The sequence below is a fragment of the Panulirus ornatus genome, chromosome 10, assembly GCF_036320965.1.
Source record: "Panulirus ornatus isolate Po-2019 chromosome 10, ASM3632096v1, whole genome shotgun sequence".
NCBI classification, from domain to species: domain Eukaryota; kingdom Metazoa; phylum Arthropoda; class Malacostraca; order Decapoda; family Palinuridae; genus Panulirus; species Panulirus ornatus.
The window spans coordinates 19,181,259-19,190,480 of NC_092233.1; positions in this window are offsets into that span (position 1 = coordinate 19,181,259).

Consider the following 9,222-nt stretch of genomic DNA (forward strand, 5'->3'; position numbering starts at 1 on the left):
AGACAAAGACTAAAAGAGAGAGATAAAAACAGAACAAAACATACAAACACAGACAGACAAAGAGACATGTGAAGACACTGACAAACAGACGGGTTGGAGGAGACGTAGTTAGACAGACAGATAGACAGACAAGCAGACGGAGACACGTGACCATTCAGCCAGCCAGTGTGGGGCGTGAGTGTTGTTGCTGATCGCCTTAGCTTCTCAGTCCATCCAGGAGTCACTCAAGGTTGACTGTGTACAATTACATTCAGTGAATTACCTTGTTATTCCTCCATTACCTACCTGCACTTACCCCGAAGGTCGCTCCGGGCGGTGTACTTCTCTATGATAATTCCTTTTTTCCCTCGCCCTTCCCTCCGCCCCGAGTCGGTCTGTGGAGAACTAAGTCGTGAGTTCCATTTTTATTGCCGTGTTTTGCTTGCCAGGAACTACCTACACATTGCGCTGTTCTATTTGTAACTTCTATTTTTCCTTTCTTGTGAAGCCTCGTCCTTGCCTTTCAGAATGAGGAATCGGGCAAAAAGTAAGAAGTAAATGATTCAGATATTTCATTTCGGGTTTTTCTTATTTCTTCGTTTCCTTTTCTCTTCGTATTTATGGATGAAGTCTAAGAACTGTTGGAAGATTCATTGGGCAGGAGGCCCAGAGGTTGTTATAGGTAGTAGGGGAAAGTACACGCGGTAAGGAAAGTATCCAGCCATATTTTTGTGTGAAACAATATGATACTGCAAACGAAGGATTTTGAGAAATGCTGATTGGTCTGGGTTTACATTGGTAGCCCCGCTTTCATGATATTATCATAATCGATTGCTAGTGAATTATCTTGCCATTTGCCATTAATGATTTTTCTTATTCCGATGAAGATAACTATAAAGTAGAGTTACCATAATCATTAGGAAATTTATCTCACATTGACTATTACCAACACTACCGAGACAACACGAGTCGTACTGATCATTTCAGAATTCATCGGACTCATCAGGAAGATACTTTTTTGACCAGTTTGTACATATGTATCTAAGGAGAAGTCGGGTTAGACTCTCGCTGGTCCAGCACATTTACTGGACCATCATGATCCCTTAGCTGAACGCTGGACACCCCTACTGTACGAGCGTTGGATGACGGGGGAGTTAGTAGCGGAGGGACACACATCCGCAAACGGTTTGCATAAAGTCACCACAGACTCGGTCACACGAGGATTAACCGTTATGGTTCCACCTCCTTCCCTCGACGAGCAAAGCTGTGGAGTCCTCCTCCTCCTCCTCCTCCTCCTCCTCCTCCTCCTCCTCCTACTCCTCCTCCTCCTCCTCCTCCTCCTCCTCCTCCTCCTCCTCCTCCTTTCGTCTTCTTATTACGTTAACTTTTCCACCTTTAAGAATCAGATTTGCAAACTCCTGAGGATCTCTGGTATGATATTTCTTTATTCTTTTCCTATACCTTATTCCATTTCCACCCGAGATGGCCACGACCGGGGCATGTATTTTACCCCTTGCCATAGGAAAAAAAAAGTGTAAGTGTGGACGAAGTAATGGAGCACGCTTAAGAAACATGATGGCGTACAGATGTTCACGGCGATTACCCCACCCAGTTGCATCTCATATCCTTGAGGCAATCGCTCCGTGAAATGTGTCACTTCCGGGATACGTACTGGATAACACATTTCCAGAGGTCCTTACCAGGAGTCAAGGTCCAGCTAGGGAGGTGAGAGAGGCAGCCAGAGAAGGCAGGAAGAGTAGCTTATCTTAGAACCATCAGTGACGAAGGACTAATGAGACCCTCGAAGATGTAAACATACTCAAAGTTAAGTGCTCTTTTGGGGGAGTGTGCCAGAAGTATTGGCAGTCAATATACTCACGTTAAGGGCCCTTGTGTGAGAATACGTTACTGATAGAGTGTAACAGAAGGAAAAGCAGAGCAGAGAACAGGTCACATAGATTACAAGAATTAACACTATACACAGATCTGATGCAGTCTAAGTTCCGACTTCCTGATCTCTACCCAGTACCTTTGTTATCTTTATCACCGGAATGGTATCAACGCCAGAGCTGTTACTATGTATAAAAGATGTTAACTTCTAGTACCACAATACGGTACCAGAAACAACAGAAATACTGCTCAAAAGTACCACTTACGTCACCCAAAACAACACAGACACCACTACACGACCATTTGCCTTACCATAAACAACACAGATACCACTTACGAACCACCTGCACCACCGCAAAGAGCAGCCACCACCACACTGCCACCCTCATACCCACCCACACACCACAAACAAATCACCCCTGCATCTCCTCCTGCCGCCAATCACTTCCCAGTCGACAACACCTTCTCCATACCTATTCCGACCTCGACCCCAACCGCAACAACTGCATTTAACCCTCTAACCACCGTCTCGCCGCAGTAAATAAACGCTTCCTCAGCCGCAGCTTCAGACCGGCAGTTTGGGTCGGCCACCCAGTTTGTGACCCCCACTCCGCCGATAGTTTCCCAGGCTGCCTGCGACCGTGGTGACCCCAGAGGTCCACAGTGCGCCGAGACAGCATTGCGTCCTCACACGTCTGGCCTCGCCCTTCGCTACCCCATACTGAACCAGTGATCCTGAACTGCGTTTTTTTTTTTTTTATATTACGCGTTGTATCGTAAACGCCTCAGTTATTCGCAATGGCCTTTCCGGGTTGGTTTGAAGACAGAGATTCGTATGTCTGCCTCTCCCCCGTTCATCATTCTTCAGTCTACCGTCACAGTGATTCATCTCTGCTACATTTATCGAGCGTCATATATCAAGTAGCACCACGCCGTCTGCCTCGACCACTCATCACTACTGTTCTCCGTCACGGTAAAGTGTTTGTCATCAGTCGACCCATGAATGAGATGGAAGTTTTGAGACGTCACACACGTAATCAACACTTGAGTTACCTTACTGTATTACTGAAGTCCCCAGGTTCGGTTCCCTTTGGACGTTAAAGAATACGTGTGCTACAATCACCGAATATCATCATCAGGAGCATAACCCACCAGTAATCCTTTTATCTGACTGCGTTTCAGACTGTATCGAACTTCAGTTTACGTTTTAGATACGATTTTCTTTCGGACCTTCAAACGATGAATAGATAGATATAGATAGGGATGGATGGATAGACAGATAGAAAGACAGCCGCTATACTTTACCATACACCAGTACCACACCTGCCATCATACACCAGTACTACGCTAGCTACCACGCACCAGTACCACACTTATCCACCACATACCAGCATTACACCTGCTTCCACAGACACCAACATTACACTTACCACTGCACACCAGCACTATACCTGGTACCTCACACCAGCCTTACACCTGGCATTAAAAACACCAGCACTACACTTACCACCACACACCAACACTTCACCTGGCACTACACACACCAGCATCCCACATACCACCACACACCACCACTACACCTGGCACTACTCTCACCAGCACCTCACACACCACCAGTCACCAACACTGCACCTGCCCATCACAAACCAATACCACACCTACCACCTCAAACTAGCACCACACCTACCACCACGCATAAGTGGCGTCATTATAATCCACCACCATACACAGTTACTGCTTATACCACAGATTACCCTCGCTACACTCACCACATAGACATAGCAGGTATGTACCATCACAGCCACCGCACAACCACAGTACACTTACCACCACACACCACCACAGCATTTACCACCACACGCTTGACAGAATCCAGTCCATCAGTGTGGCGAAACCCACGAACCCCATCTCACTTCCCTGTTTTACCTTTCCTTCTGGACGCTCGCCTTCGTTCATTTTCTATTCCCTCCTGTTACCTCATTATTCCCGGTGTCCCTCATCGGTTCCTGCACTTCTTCATGAATTCTCGTATTCGCTGAGACTATGCGAAGTCTCCAACAAGACCGTCTCGGTGCCGCTATAGGACCTTTCCCCATTTTAACTCGCTGTCTCTCCAGCGATGATGCTGTGTGTCTGCCTTGCGAAGTGGACAGACAGATCTGAACCATATTGAAGGGATGGCCCACAGACCTCATCTGTTTTTGGTCTGGTGTTGCTCATGACCACTACCACGTCACATAGTGTGGCTCGTGGCGCTCTCCTGGGAATTCATATTCACTGTTATCAACCCAATGCTGAATTCTCTTCAAATGAAAGGAATCCCCTTCGTCGTGGCATTTACTAGGACCCGTACTCTCTCTCTCTCTCTCTCTCTCTCTCTCTCTCTCTCTCTCTCTCTCTCTCTCTCTCTCTCTCTCTCTCGTCCACACACCTCTTTCCAACATCAGGGTTTCCCATTTCCTCTTTCCTTTTCACCATCAGGACCTCAATGCTCCCATTCCAAGCCACCACCACCAGCGACCACCCCACCACCCACTACCAATGGCCTTCATTCTCCCTCTCCTGGCCATCATCAGGGCCCCGCTTTCTCCCTTTCCTGGCCACCATCAGGGCCCCATTTCTTCTTCTCGTGACCAGCACTAGGGACCCCCCTTCCCCTCCCATTCTACCCTCCTACCCACCATCACGGCCCCATTTCACCGTGACTGGTTTGGGTTGTCGTTCGTCGTTGGAGAGTATATGGTAATGAATCCTAGTGTGAGCGGTGATGCCTGAGTTATATGCACAGGAGATGATAAAGTCAGCATAGGACTTGCTGTACCACAAGAATACCTTGAGAAGAGAGATGTGTAACTTTTTTTTTCGAAAATGTTGACGTCTGCCGTACGGCAAATGGTAGTTTGGGAGTTTGTGCAGGAAAAGGGATTGCTTATCTGCCGAACTGACTACTGATTGGGTGATGGTCTTCTTGATGTCGCGCGGTTTCTTCAGGCCAGAGTTGATTTCCGGGCCAGGGTGATGCGAGGAGTCGGGAGGCCGGAAGCCAACTCCTAGAAAAGATTGAGGGAAGTACTAGCATATATTAGGGCCGTAAAAGACTCCGATACTCCTCATTTCCCACGTCAGGGGCCTCCTCTCTCTCTCTCTCTCTCTCTCTCTCTCTCTCTCTCTCTCTCTCTCTCTCTCTCTCTCTCTCTCTCTCTCTCTCTCTCTCTCTTCCAACGACTCTCATACCGTCTCACAGCCACCCGGCACTCCCATCACCACCACCAGGCGGATCTTCAACCATTCGTCTCGTAAGTCTTCGTCGTCCTCCCCTCGCGCCACCATTTACAACCCCACTCCTCAACCTTGTCTCAGACCTTCTCTTTCTTGGCCTGGGAACGAATCCCTCCCCTCCCTTAGACAGCGTGGACAACGCAGCCACACCAACCCAACCTATCCTCCTCCAGTAACCGACGCGTGCCTCGCACTGTACAATTATGCCTCGAAGAATAAGACGAGGGAAAAAAAAACACACAGCTGCGCTCTGATTAGACGCGCACGGGAGACCAGAGGATGAAGGTGGTCGTTTGTGGTGTTCTTTACTGCTTAGCGATCGCGGCTAACCAAGCCATTACCGCAGGCAGGTGGTGTGCTCCAGCTAGCGACTGTGCAAGAAGGAGGAAACATACGAGGTAGTACTAAGATATATGCGGGGTTTTTTTTCCCGTTTTTTTTTTTCTTCCCCTCCGTCCAAGTCGAAGACAGCCTTGCAGCGGGGAGGAATTCACCCCTGGGTAAAGTTTTTTTCCTTTCTCCTCTTTTTTTTTTTTTTTAACCGGAGTCTTTCATCACGATTAAGGTCTCTTTTCTCGGCTGCCGATCGCTGCGAATCTTCCGTGCTTACTGAATGCCACGAAAATTACATATTGGACGGAAAGAACATGTAATAATAATAATGATTTTTTTTCTCTCTCTCTATATATATATACACCGGCAGTCACCTCTGTGAACTTCTGGCACTTAAGAGGATTATTTACAATGATGTATATGATCCGAAAATACACAGGGCGGGCGACCGGCAACCTGAGCTAACATGTAATTGAATAGGATTATAAAGGGTTCTAAATAAGACTGAAGACGCAAGAAGGGTTCTGTCGCATACCTCAGGTTCACCGTTGCCAAGGGGGGGTGGCTGGCGCTGTCGTAACACTCCCGTTGTGTTTGACGACACACACAGCTTATGTTTGTTTGCCACTTAGGCATTACCATCTAATTTTGTTCCCGTTCATGTATTTATTCATTTCCCCTCACCATTATCTGGTTGTCATTGTGTGTGTGTGTGTGTGTGTGTGTGTGTGTGTTTAGTCTCCCTAGTGGCTTCTTATTACCTCCACTCTTCTGTATGTATTTACCTTTCATTATTCTGGCTTCATGCATTCCGACATCCTTATCTATTTATCATATTTTTTCTTTTTTGGAATATATATATATATATATATATATATATATATATATATATATATATATATATATATATATATATATATATATATATTGGAAAGGATCTCAATTTTGCGCGTGATCAAGTATGTTCCTATGAAACACGATGTTCCCAAGTGCACTTTCGTGTAATAATCACAAGAAAGAAATATAACAGTCATTTGATATACAACGAAGATACGTAGCTGGGACGCCATTTGGTAAGCCAAAAACCTGCAGCGTGTGTCACCACTTGGACACTACCATCTATATCACCTGAGAGAATCTCATAACAAGACAGAAATATCTGGCAATTACCAGACCAACAGGAAGACAGTGTATATGTCAAAACTAGTTTTGCACATATGAGTGTCGCTACAAGGCTTGCTAAACATATACACAAACAAACACACACACACACACATATATATATATATATATATATATATATATATATATATATATATATATATATATATATATATATATATATGTTTTCATATTCGCCATTTCCCGCGTTAGCGAGGTAGCGTTAAGAACAGAGGACTGAGCCTTTGAGGGAATATCCTCACTTGGCCCCCTTCTCTGTTCCTTCTTTTGGAAAATTAAAAACGAGAGGGGAGGATTTCCAGCCCCCCGCTCCCTTCCCTTTTAGTCGCCTTTTACGACACGCAGGGAATACGTGAGAAGTATTCTTTCTCCCCTATCCCCAGGGATAATGTATATATGTGTGTGTGTGTGTGTGTGTGTGTGTGTTTGTTTGTATATATGTTTAGCAAGCCTTGTAGCGACACTCATATGTGCAAAACTAGTTTTGACATATACACTGTCTTCCTGTTGGTCTGGTAATTGCCAGATATTTCTGTCTTGTTATGAGATTCTCTCAGGTGATATAGATGGTAGTGTCCAAGTGGTGACACACGCTGCAGGTTTTCGGTGAGAGGCGATGGCGCCTGACTTTGTTGCCATTGCACTTGGCACACGTTGGTTGCCAGTGTTCGTGTCGAATGGTCGCGGCAGATGTTGAGGATGATGGAGGAAGAAGAAGTGTTTGTCTTTCAGTCTCTTGACATTTATTGATCACAAGTCGTTCTTTAGCAGTTGTTGATGTGTGTTTCCCTCCAGGATTCTTGACATGTGTTGATGGACGGGAGGTTGTAAGTGTACCAGGCTCTGTCGAAGGGTTTTTCTTTTTTTCTCTTCTTCCTCTGAAGTATTATTGTGGTATTAGCTGTCGTCTTTGGTTGCTGAGGTGTACTCCCGAGACCTGTCGTTGGGCGGCGTTGTTTCGACACATGCTTGCGTTTGGCAGGTGTTGATAGAGGTTCGTGAAGTGTTCTTCGTCGTCAAGTGAAGTCGGTCATTATTTCTGACACTGCCTGAGAGCCGAGAACAGGGGCTTCTGACGTACACACTACGGACAGATGTAGCCGGCAGGTGTTACATGTGATAAGCTGGAAGATACGTAGATGGTCAAGAGAGATGTTAAATGGCACCACCCATATTGTTAACAGATCATAACAAGCGTCTTTGTCACGTGTTCCTAGAACATGGGTGCACCCAGGCAGGAGTCGGCGACACGCGTTGAGAAGTATTTAGCCACATCAGTTGCTGGACATCTTGATCTGGTTTCATACAAGACGTCAACATCATTGCCGCAAAAACCAAACTACTTTGCTTATCAGTTGTAGGGTCGAGTGAACACCATGCAAGCTACTGATAAGGCATTTGATAAGGCACTGCCCATTTTTTCTCTCGGTAGAAGATAAGAAAAGAAAACGTTCAATGGCTTAGTCATATAACCAGGATTATATAGGTATAAGGTCATGTGGCACTTTCTATCCACCGAACCCATTACTATAAGCCAAGCTAAGCCCTTGGTAACCCACCTGACTCATTAACGTGAGTAGAATATACGAAATAACAACGGTCAACACTACAGTCATTATACAGCGTGAGACAAAAAGGAGGATCTTATCTGTGTATTTGTACATTTAGGGTAAGGTAAGGTAGCCTCTCTAAACCTCTCTTACCCATCCTAATGGTGTTAGCCTCTTCACCTCCCTTACCCAACCTCAACCACTTCCCTTCCTCAACTCCTTGAGCAGTTCGTCAGCTTCACCCCCCCCCCATCCCCCCCCTCCTTATGACACATAACAAAAAAAAGAAAATAACAATTTGATATGACCTCGTTGGTGTGTTCTGTGGTTGAAGGGGTGGGGGGTGGGGGGGAGGGATGGGGGGGATAGGGGGGGGGGAAGATTAGCCATAACGTATTCAAGTCACAAAGTCGTTTTATGTACTCGTAACAGACGTTCTGGGATCTTGGTGATACATTTTCTTTTTATGATCACATGTTTACTCGTTGTTCGTACTGCCTCTATTTCCTCGGAGCATTTCTAACACTCGTGGAACGACGTTGTTATGAAGAAATGGTTGCATCACCTGAAACCGAGTGACGTGAAAGCTTCATAATGTGAAGTTTGACTGAACTTCACGTCAGTGACTTAGGGCAGAGATATGAAATGGAGTTTTCTTTGAGTGTGTTCCTCCACATACTTTTTGCCCTTTGTCGTCTTGCCCCTATTAAAAGAACAGGAAAATGTCTCTATAAAGCCTTTATGCTTATCTATTCATTTCATTCTGTACTGCAACAGTCTGGACATCCCCCCCCCCCTTGACAGTGCACAGCACCAAGTCTGTTACCACCTAACCCACTGTTAACCCATCTAACTTGCCGTCACCCCACCTTATCCCCATATCAAGGCATCTAACCTACCAGCAACCCACTCCTCGGTTAATCTTCTAATATCCAAGTGCAGTGTTTCATTAAGATGGCATCTGCCCTGTTATTCCCAGCCAAGCCTACAGACAAGTCTCTCTCTCTCT